Below are 11,804 nucleotides of genomic sequence, written 5' to 3'. Positions count from 1 at the left end.
TATTCTGAGGCTGCACTGTATGGTTGTAGACTCTCCCACTACTGGAAACATTCACTCTAGGCCTGTAATTATCCAGCAGTTTTCAGTGAGATCATCCTTCTAATCTCCAGAGTACAGGCTCAGAGCCATCAAATGCTGCTCATGCGTTAACCCAATCATCCCCGGATCATTCTTGTCAATGAGATCCCACCTCCTATCTACAACTCTGTCGTTCAAACCTACCTCCTCTCTCCGTTAAGGTGACTGGCAAAAGGACCATGGTGCAGTGGGTAGAGATGCTTTCTCACAGCGCCAGAGAGCCAAGTTCGACCCTGAGCTCGGGTGCTATCTGTGGGTGGAGTTTGCACGTCCTCCCGGTGACCAGGTGGGCTTCCCCCGGGTGCTCCGGTTTCCTCCCACGTTCCTAAAGACATATGGGTTTGTAGGTTAATTGGCCCCTATAAATTCCTCCTAGTGGATGAGAAAGTGGGATGACATAAACTAGTGTGAAGGGTTGATCGATGGTCAGCGTGGACCTAGTGAGCTGAAGGGCCAGGTTGTATCTGAACTAAATTAAACTGAACTAAGCTAAATTTGGAGGTTGAAGCTTGAGAGTGGGTGAAGAACACAACTTTCAGAGGGAATTAATTAAATACCTGCAGGGAAAACGATTGTAGGATTGTTGAGAAAGAGAACGCTGTGGGATTAATTGGAGAGCACTTTGAGAGAACGGATTAGGGGCACTGAAGCAAATTGACCAGGTGCAGTATAAAATGTGTAGGAAAGAACTGCAGATTCTGCTTTACACGGAAGGTAGACCACAAAATGCTGGAGGAACTCATCGGGACAGGCAGCAACTCTGGAGAGAAGGAATGGGCGAAGTTTCGGGTCTGAGGAAGGGTCTCGACCCGAAACGTCGCCCATTCCTTCTCTCCAGAGTTGCTGCCTGTCCCGATGAGTTACTCCAGCTAGTCTAGTGTAAGAAAATAACTGCAGATGCTGGTACAAATCGAAGGTATTCATTCACAAAATGCTGGAGTAACTCAGCAGGTCTGGCGGGACTGTCATATATTGTAAGACTGGAGCGACTAGGCTTGTATACACTGGAATTTAGAAGGATGAGAGGGGATCTTATCGAAACGTATAAGATTATTAAGGGTATAAGAAAATAACTGCAGATGCTGGTACAAATCGATTTATTCACAAAATGCTGGAGTAACTCAGCAGGTCAGGCAGCATCTCGGGAGAGAAGGAATGGGTGACGTTTCGGGTCGAGACCCTTCTTCAGTTGGACACGTTAGAGGCAGGAAACATGTTCCCAATGTTGGGGGAGTCCAGAACCAGGGGCCACAGTTTAAGAATAAGGGGTAGGCCATTTAGAACAGAGATGAGGAAAACGTTTTCAGTCAGAGAGTTGTGAATCTGTGGAATTCTCTGCCTCAGAGGGCAGTGGGGGCCAATTCTCTGAATACATTCAAGAGAGAGCTAGATAGAGCTCTTAAGGATAGCGGAGTCAGGGGGTATGGGGAAAAGGCAGGAACGGGGTACTGATTGAGAATGATCAGCCATGATCACATTGAATGGTGGTGCTGGCTCGAAGGGCCGAATGGCCTACTCCTGCACCTATTGTCAGGCAGAATCTCAGGAGAGAAGGAATGGGTGACGTTTCAAGTCGAGACCCTACTCCAGCCAGTCGCTCGTTGCAGTTCAGCAGCTTGCCACTAGCCGGTGCTGCACCCAGTCAGTGAGGCGAGACATGCCACACTGCTGCAACCCTGATTCCAGCCACATGGTGGTGCGTGGATCCGTACACCAGATGCAGCCACTTTAATGGGTCAGCTGCTGAACAGAGTAACACACATGTGTTCTTTATGGTTCAGGGGTGAGCTCAGCGAAAACATGCCCAATTCTAAGCAGGGCAGCTGTTTCACTTTGCTGGAGAGTCGACAACCAGGGAGCACATTTTCAGGATAACAAGTCAACCGTTTAGGACTGTTGTGGATTGTGAATCTTTAGAATCTGCCGCATAGAGGGGCTCTGAAGGCTGGAATTTATGGTCCTCTTAAGAGAGATGGGATTTGGATCAATCTGTGGGGACCTTATCGAACAGCAGAGCAGACATTTGCACACTGCCTTTTACCCAGAGTAGGGGAATCAAGAACCAGAGGGCTGGGTTTAAGGTGAGAGGAGAGAAATTTAATAGGAACACGAGGGGGCACGTTTTCACACACTGGGTGGTGGGTGTAAGGAATGAGCTGCCAGAGGAGGTCATTGAGGCAGGTACTATAAACAACATTTAAAAGACAGGTTTAGAGGGATATGGGGCAAGAGTCATGTGTTTTATCGCCATATGCCATATTTTAAAGGCGGTGATTGACAGATTCTTCATTAGTACGGGTGCCAGGGGTTATGGGGAGAAGGCAGGAAAATGGGGTTGAGAGGGAAAGATAGATCAGCCATGATTGAATGGCGGAGTAGACTTGATAGGCCCAATGGCCTAATTCTGCTCTTATAACTTATGTACTTATGACGATCCTATTTCAAGGAAAGGCAGGGGAATACTCTGGTATCTGGGTCACCATTCTTCAACCTGCATTATTAAAATAGACTATAGCCTTTATCACACTGTCTATGAGAGAGAGGGGCTCCCTCCTCATGAAGTGCCTGCATTTATCAATGGTTCAGTGGTTTCTTCATTATCACGTGTGCCAAGGTACAGTGAAATACTTTTTCTTGCATACAGCTCTGCAAGAATATCCCTGTACGTGAGCACAATCCCCAGGTTAATACAGAATGTACAGAACAGCCCACTTGTGTTGCCAACTATCTCACTCCCAAATACAGGACAAGGTGACGTCACCACCCCGCGCCCCACGTGACCTCACCCAGCCAGCGGCCACGTGTTCCCGGTCACACCGTAGTGTAGCGGCACACATTACGGCCATTTACCAACATTATACCAATGGCCGTACTACTGCTTACATACTGTGAGATATTCTCTCGGGAGAGTCCTCTTATTCGCACGGGACTTGGGTGTCACTGGCAAAGTTGGCCTTAAACCGTGACTTTTTTAGATTTAGAGATACAGCGCGGAAACAGGCCCTTTGGCCCACCGAGTCCGCGCCGCCCAGCGATCCCCGCACATTAACACTATCCTACACACACTAGGGACAATTTTTACATTTTACCCAGCCAATTAACTTACATACCTGTACGTCTTTGGAGTGTGGGAGGAAACCGAAGATCTCGGAGAAAACCCACGCAGGTCACGGGGAGAACGTACAAACTCCGTACAGACGGCGCCCGTAGTCAGGATCGAACCCGAGTCTCTGGCGCTGCATTCGCTGTAAGGCAGCAACTCTACCGCTGCGCCACCGCGCCACCGTGACCTACTGCGCCACCCTACAGAACTGTCAAGGTCCAACCACAATGCTGCAATCAATATCGCAGGGAAAGATGGCAGAGTTCATAAGATCACAAGTGATAGGTGCAGAATTAGGCCATTCGGCCCATCAAGTCTACTCCGCCATTCAATCATGGCAGATCTATCTCTCCCTCCTAACCCCTGCCTTCTCCTGCCTAATCCCCGTAACCCCTGACACCCATATTAATCAAGAATCTATCTATCAGCATGGATTTACGAAGGGGAAATCATGCTTGACAAATCTACTGGAATTTTTTGAGGATGTAACTAGGAAAATTGACAGGGGAGAGTCGGTGGATGTGGTGTACCTCGACTTTCAGAAAGCCTTCGACAAGGTCCCACATAGGAGATTAGTGGGCAAAATTAGAGCACATGGTATTGGGGGTAGGGTACTGACATGGATAGAAAATTGGTTGACAGACAGAAAGCAAAGAGTGGGGATAAATGGGTCCCTTTCGGAATGGCAGGCAGTGACCAGTGGGGTACCGCAAGGTTCGGTGCTGGGACCCCAGCTATTTACGATATACATTAATGACTTAGATGAAGGGATTAAAAGTACCATTAGCAAATTTGCAGATGATACTAAGCTGGGGGGTAGTGTGAATTGTGAGGAAGATGCAATAAGGCTGCAGGGTGGCTTGGACAGGTTGTGTGAGTGGGCGGATACATGGCAGATGCAGTTTAATGTAGATAAGTGTGAGGTTATTCACTTTGGAAGTAAGAATAGAAAGGCAGATTATTATCTGAATGGTGTCAAGTTAGGAAGAGGGGATGTTCAACGAGATCTCGGTGTCCTAGTGCATCAGTCACTGAAAGGAAGCATGCAGGTACAGCAGGCAGTGAAGAAAGCCAATGGAATGTTGGCCTTCGTAACAAGAGGAGTTGAGTATAGGAGCAAAGAGGCCCTTCTACAGTTGTACCGGGCCCTGGTGAGACCGCACCTGGAGTACTGTGTGCAGTTTTGGTCTCCAAATTTGAGGAAGGATATTCTTGCTATTGAGGGCGTGCAGCGTAGGTTCACTAGGTTAATTCCCGGAATGGCGGGACTGTCGTATGTTGAAAGGCTGGAGCGACTGGGCTTGTATACACTGGAATTTAGAAGGATGAGGGGGGATCTTATTGAAACATATAAGATAATTAGGGGATTGGACACATTAGAGGCAGGAAACATGTTCCCAATGTTGGGGGAGTCCAGAACAAGGGGCCACAGTTTAAGAATAAGGGGTAGGCCATTTAGAACGGAGATGAGGAAGAACTTTTTCAGTCAGAGAGTGGCGAAGGTGTGGAATTCTCTGCCTCAGAAGGCAGTGGAGGCCAGTTCGTTGGATGCTTTCAAGAGAGAGCTGGATAGAGCTCTTAAGGATAGCGGAGTGAGGGGGTATGGGGAGAAGGCAGGAACGGGGTACTGATTGAGAGTGATCAGCCATGATCGCATTGAATGGCGGTGCTGGCTCGAAGGGCTGAATGGCCTACTCCTGCACCTATTGTCTATTGTCTATTGTCTATCTCTGCCTTAAATATATCCACTGACATGACCTCCACAGCCTTCTGTGGCAAAGAATCCCACAGATTCACAACCCTCTGACTAAAGAAATTCCTCCTCATCTCCTTCCTAAAAGAACATCCTTTAATTCTGAGGCTGTGCCCTCTGGTCCTAGACTCTCCCACTAGTGGAGGCATCCTCTCCACATCCACTCTATGTCCAAGCATTTCACTATTCTGTACGTTTCAATGAGGTTCCCCCTCATCCTTCTAAACTCCAGCGCGGACAGGCCCAGTGCCGACAAAGCAGTTTCTCCTGTAGACCACAGTGCTGACCCTAGACGAGTTACTGGAGCGCTACAGTAGTTTCACAAATGTTTCCACCAGTTACTTCATTCCAAGTGATTTAAATACCCTCATTTAAATTCCGCAGCTGACGTGCTGGGCCTTGAATGACTGGTTTCTGGAACTTGAGCCCACGAAGAGTTCTCATTAAGACCTAATTTCTCATGTGTACGGCACGGTGTGTCGCAGCGGGTGGAGCTGCTGCCGGAGAGCCGGGGTTTAATCCTGACCTCGGGTGCTGTGCTGTCTGTGTGTGGAGTTTGCAGAGTTCTCCCTGGGACCGCGAGGGGTTGCTCCTGTGTCCTCCCACATCCCAGGGACATGCGTGTGTGTGCGATCAACGAGCCTCTGTGAATTTGCCCCTAGTGTGTGGGGACCGCGTGCAAAAGTGGGGTACCACAGGACTAGTGTGTGAACGGGGGCTCGATGGTTGGTGTGGTCTCGGTGGACCAAAGGTCCTGATTCCATGCTGTGTCTCTAAAACAGACTAAACTAATTTGATGTACATTTACTGTTGCGATTTATATAACTAGTACACATAGAAACATAGAAAATAGGTGCAGGAGTAGGCCATTCGGCCCTTCGAGCCTGCACCGCCATTCAATATGATCATGGCTGATCATCCAGCTCAGTAACCTGTACCTGCCTTCTCTCCATACCCCCTGATCCCTTTAGTCACAAGGGCCACATCTAACTCCCTCTTAAATATAGCCAATGAACTGGCCTCAACTACCTTCTGTGGCAGAGAATTCCACAGACTCACCACTCTAATTATGGATACAAGGAACTGCAGGTGCGGGTTTACAACAAAAAAAAGGCACACAGTGCTGGAGTAACTCAGCGGGTCAGGTTTTCATTGTTCAGACTGTAAAGCTGCATCCGTGGCTTACGGATTCTTATACTGAATCAAGGCAAGCATTCCATACGCCTTCTTTACCACTCTACCCACATGTGCTGCCACTGGAGAACCAGGACTGATGAACTTTCAGGTTGGGACCTTTGAAGATGGGTCTCGTCTCGAAACGTCGCCTATCATAGAGATGCTGCCTGACCCGCTGAGTTACTCCAGCACTTACAGTATGATTTTACAGTGTCAAGGGCCCCACCCTTTCTTGCTCAGCCGCTGCCAGTCCTGTTCTCTAGGTCCCTCCCCTCTACTCTCAGTCTGAAGAAGGGTTCCAATACGAAACGTCGCCCGTCCTTTTTCTTCAGAAATGGCGGCACGGTGGCGCAGCGGTAGAGTTGCTGCCTTACCGCGCCAGAGACCCAGTTTCGATCCTGACTACGGGTGCCTGCCTGTACGGAGTTTGTACGTTCCACCTGTGACCGACCGCTTGGGTTTTCTTCGGGAGCTCCGGTTTCCTCCCACACCAAAGACGTACAGCCTTGTTGGTTAATCGGTGGTAAATTGTAAATTGTCCCGTGTGTATGACAGGATAGTGTCAGTGTGTGGGAATTAGTGGTTGGCGCGGACTCAGTGGGCAGAAGGGCCTGTTTCAACGTAACTAAATGCTGCCTGGTGTGCTGAGTTACTCCAGCACTTTGTGTCTACCTACAGTATGTGTCTACCTACAGTATATGTCTACCTACAGTATGTGTCTACCTACAGTATGTGTCTACCTACAGTATGTGTCTACCTACAGTATGTGTCTACCTACAGTATGTGTCTACCTACAGTATGTGTCTACCTACAGTATGTGTCTACCTACAGTATGATATGTCTGGGGAGAATGCAAACAAAGCATTTCAAGATATCTCAGTGCACGTGACAATTATAAACCCATACCAATAATAGTTGAACTAAAACCTCAGGGTGGTAACCAAGTCTTTGGTCGGTATGTAGGTGACAGTAGTGCTACTGGAAGGTTATTGACTGAGAGACAAGCTCCTTATTCTTTCGTATGTCAACTACAACAATCAAAAGTGGCAATTGGTGCTTCAGAGTACCCTAGTTGACGCTTTGCTGCAAGTTTTGCCAGGTCCGTAGAACTACCCAGGGTGGACGACGAGGGCATAAAGCAGCTCCCATCCCAGAGGCAAGCTGGGGCGATGAGCTGTGAGTTCAAAGGTTGGAGACGATGGAAGGCCATCAGTCACAGGAGCAGAATTAGGCCATTCAGCCCATCAAGTCTACTCCGCCATCCAATCGTGGTTGATTGATCTCTCCCTCCTAACCCCATTCTCCTGCCTTCTCCCCGTAACCTCTGACACCCGCACTAATCAAGAATCTGTCTATCCCTGCCTTTAAAATATCCACTGACTGGGCCTCCACAGCCGTCTGTGGCAAAGAATTCCTCAGATTCACCACCCTCTGACTAAAGAACTTCCTCCTCATCTCCTTCCTAAAGGAAGGTCCTGGTTTCTGAACCAGTGGGAGGATGAGTTGGCCGTGGGGGCAGAGATTGGTCTCGGTCACCGACAGCAAGCGCACTGTGGACACGGAGACATCTTCTGGAAGCTCTCAGGCTACAACAAGCATTCTACATTAAAAAAAAAAAAAGAAGTGAGAGGTTTGGCAAGCTGAGAAGATTTGCCATAAAACCTATGGCAATAGTATTTAAACATTCTGCAAAACATGCTGAAGGGATTTATGCTTTCGCTGGGTGGAGAGGGAAGAGAACGGAATCAGTGCAGGCAGATGAGAATTACAGTCGCGGTGAAAATAAGGAAGTTGATACCAAAAAATGTCAAATGGCCCGATTGTAATCGTGCATTGTCTTTCCGCCAGCTGGAGAAGTCGCAACAAAAGCTCGCTACACGTGACAATAAACTAAACCGAACTGAACCTGCAACTTCATTGTGCTGCACATTATCAGCAGCTGAAAATAAATCTGGTGCAAAGTTTTCAAGGGACGTAGAGAGATATAAGATGACCCGTGTGGGCAGCGCCGACCCCTTTTGGCACTCCAGGGGGAAGAGGGGGAATCTCAGCAACGAGCTGCTTTAATGTGGTAATGCACTCCCTGAAGAGGTGGAGGAAGGAGATTCAGTTGAAGCTTTTGGAAGGACAGGGTATACTGCTTCAAATGGCAGGGCTGAACATAGTTGGGAAGGGTGCAGAGAGCATTCATGAGGATAGCGCCAGGCCTCGGGAGCCTGAGCGATGGGGAGAGGTTGAGCAGGCTGCGACTTTATTCCTCAGAGTGCAGGAGGATGAGGGGCGATCACGGTAGAGTTGCTGCCTTACAGCGAATGCAGCACCAGAGACCCGGGTTCCATCCCGACTACGGGTGCTGTCTGTACGGAGTTTGTACGTTCTCCCCGTGACCACAGGTGGGTTTTCTCTGAGATCTTCGGTTTCCTCCCACACTCCGAAGACGAACAGGTTTGAAGGTTCTTTTTTTTTGGTAAATGTAAAAATTGTCCCCAGTGGGTGTAGGATGGTGTTAATGTGTGGGGATCGCTGGTCGGCGTGGGCCAAAGGGCCTATTTCTGCGCTGTATCTCAAAACTAAACTAATCTTATAGAGGTGTACAAAATCATGAGGGGAATAGATCGGGTAGACGCACACAGTCTCTTGCCCAGAGTAGGGGAATCGATAAGCAGAGGACATAGGTTTAAGGTGAGAGGAGAAAGATTTAATGGGGACAAGAGAGCTTCTTTTTTACACAAATGGTGGTGGGTGTGTGGGACGAGCTGCCGGAGGAAATAGTTGAGGTGGGACTAGTGTAGATGGGGCATGTTGGCCGGTGTGGGCAAGTTGGGCCGAAGACCCTGTTTCCACACTCTGTGACTCTATGACTCTATGATGGAAAATAACTGCGTGGGCAGGATTGATCCGTGTGGAATTAGAGTCATAGAGTGATACAGTGTGGAAACAGGCCCTTCGGCCCAACTTGCCCACATCGGCCAACGTGTCCCAGCTACACTCGTCCCACCTGCCTGCGTTTGGTCCGTATCCCTTCAAGCCTGTCCTATCCATGTTGACAATAGACAATAGGTGCAGGAGTAGGCCATTCGGCCCCTCGAGCCAGCACCGCCATTCAATGTGATCATGGCTGATCATTCTCAATCAGTACCCCCGTTCCTGCCCTCTCCCCGTACCCCCTGACATGCACCTGTCTTAAGTTCTAGCAGGAGATGGGGATTCTTAGCAACGGGTTGTTTTTGATGCGGAATGCACTGCCCAAAGAGGGGAAGGAAGAAGTTGCAGCAGAGGGTTCTGGAAGGTTAGTGTAGGCTTCAAAGGGAAGTATCATTGCAAAGCTGGGGGGGGGGGGGGGGGGGGGGGGGAGAGAGCGGGATTGCTTGGTATGTGTGCCAGCTCTGCACTGTATAGACACCGTGACAAAACGGCCTGTGGAGTGACATGACTGACCGGGCGCCCGTCCAAACCTCACCTCCGACCATTCCCACTGTGGCCTTACGTTTTGAGAGAACAAACAAAATAGGCAGTGCTTTTTATCTCTTGTATTCTTCGCTTCCAGCGCCGATAGAACAGAAAATGAAGAGTGAATGTACAGAACCTGCCTCAACTACCTCCTCTGGCAGCTCGTTCCATGCACCCACCACCCTCTGACTGGAGAAGCTGCTTCTCAGGTTCTCAGTAGATCTTTCCCCTCTCCCCCTGTCCCCTGCCTCCTCATTCCACTAGTTCCGTCCTACACACCAGCGACAATCTACGGAAGCCGGTTATCCTACAAGCCTGCACGGCTGTGGAACAGTGGGAGGAAACCGGAGCGCCCGGAGAAAACCCACGCAGGTTGAGTCGGTGGGAAGGAAGCCAAAACAATATTAGCATTCATTTCCAGAGGACTAGAATATAAAAGGAATGATGGAATGCCTTAGGCTCTACAAGGCGCTGGTCAGACCACATTTGGAGCATTGTGAGCAGTTTTGGGCCCCATATCTGAGGAAGGATGTGCTGGCATTGGAGGTTTACAAGAATGATCCTGGGGGATTATTGGGTTCACGTAAGACGAGCGTCTGACAGCACAGGGCCTGTACTCGCTGGAGTTTAGAAGGATGAGGGGGGGGCCTCATTGAAACGTACGGAATAGTGAAAGGCCCGGATAGTGGATGTGGAGAGGATGTTTCCAGTAATGGGAGAGTCTAGGACCAGAGGCCACAGCTTCAGAATTAAAGGACGTACCTTTAGAATTGAGATGGGGAGAAATGTCTTTAGCCAGAGGTTGGTGAATCTGTGGAATTCATTGCCATTCCCCGTATTTTTAACGCGGTGAATGATAGATTTTTGATCAGTAAAGACCTCAAAAGTTATGGGGAGAAGGCAGAAAATTGGAGTTGTGGGGGAAAAATAGATCAGCCATGATCGAATGGAGGAGCAGACTCGATGGGCCGAATGGCCTAATTCTGCTCCAATGTCTTTGTGTTCTTATGGTGCTGGAAATGTGGCCGGTATGGGCAAGTTGGGCCAAAGGGCCTGTTTCCACGCTGTAAGACTCTATGACTCTTATGTACTGCCTCAGTGTAATCTACCATTCTCACACTACAATCAATAATAGACAATGAAACAATAGGACTCTTGCATGTGGGCATGTGTAGAAAGGAACTGCAGGTGCGGGCTAACACTGAAGAGCGCCCGCAAAATGCTGGAGTAACTCAGCGGGACAGGCAGCATCTCCGGAGAGAAGGAACGGGTCGAGACCCTTCTTCAGAAGAAACGTCACCCATTCCTTCTCTCCAGAGATGCTGCCTGACCCGCTGAGTTACTCCAGCATTTTGTACTTGGGTGCGATTGTGTTTGTGTAGAGTAAGATTTTACTGAACTGTACCTCAAAAAAACCCCCCAAAGAACGCCACAGAGTCTGGGCACATGCGACAATGAAGTGGCAGTGAACGGTTGTTTTTCAGATGCGAGTGTGGTGGGGGCAGGGAGAGGATCGTGAGTGCACAATGTAATGAGGCTGAGACTGTAACTAGATTCATGGCCGTCCTTAAATCCAGTCCTGTCAGGCTGACAAATGGTACCTGGGCTGTGACAACAATAGGCCAGCCTTGTTACCAGCAGCAAGATGTACAATTGCATCCCACGGCTGACTGATTAACTACATTACCGACTGCGGGTGAAATATTAAGCAAGGGCTTCTCATTCATCATGCTCGGCTGCCTTGACAGTGGGTAGGCCCCGGCAAGCTGCTGCCCGACTGACATTTATAGTTTGTTTTACAAGGACAACCTCGTTATGGGCCCAGACCAGGAGTGTTTCAAACCTCTCGCACGCTTAATGCTGCAACTCTCAACAAACCTTTTGTAATAGAGATACAGCGCGGAAACAGGCCCACCGAGTCCGCACCGACCAGCGACCCCCGCACGCTGATACCATCCTACGCACACGAGGGACAATTTTACATTTTATACCAAGCCAATTAACCTACAAACCTGTACGTCTTTGGAATGCTGAAGATCCCAGATAAAAACCCACGCAGTCACGGGGATAACGTACAAAATGCGTTCAGTCAGCGCCCGTAGTCAGGATCCGGCGCTGTGAGGCAGCCACTCTACCGCTGATTACTACCGCCTGTGGTCAGGGTCAGGCGCTGTGATGCAGCCACTCTACCGCTGCGCCACTGTTGCCGCCCATAGTCATGACCTGGCGCTGTGATGCAGCCAC

This window comes from Rhinoraja longicauda, chromosome 26 (genome assembly GCF_053455715.1).
Source record: "Rhinoraja longicauda isolate Sanriku21f chromosome 26, sRhiLon1.1, whole genome shotgun sequence".
Lineage (NCBI taxonomy): Eukaryota > Metazoa > Chordata > Chondrichthyes > Rajiformes > Arhynchobatidae > Rhinoraja > Rhinoraja longicauda.
This window is presented reverse-complemented; position numbering follows the sequence as displayed.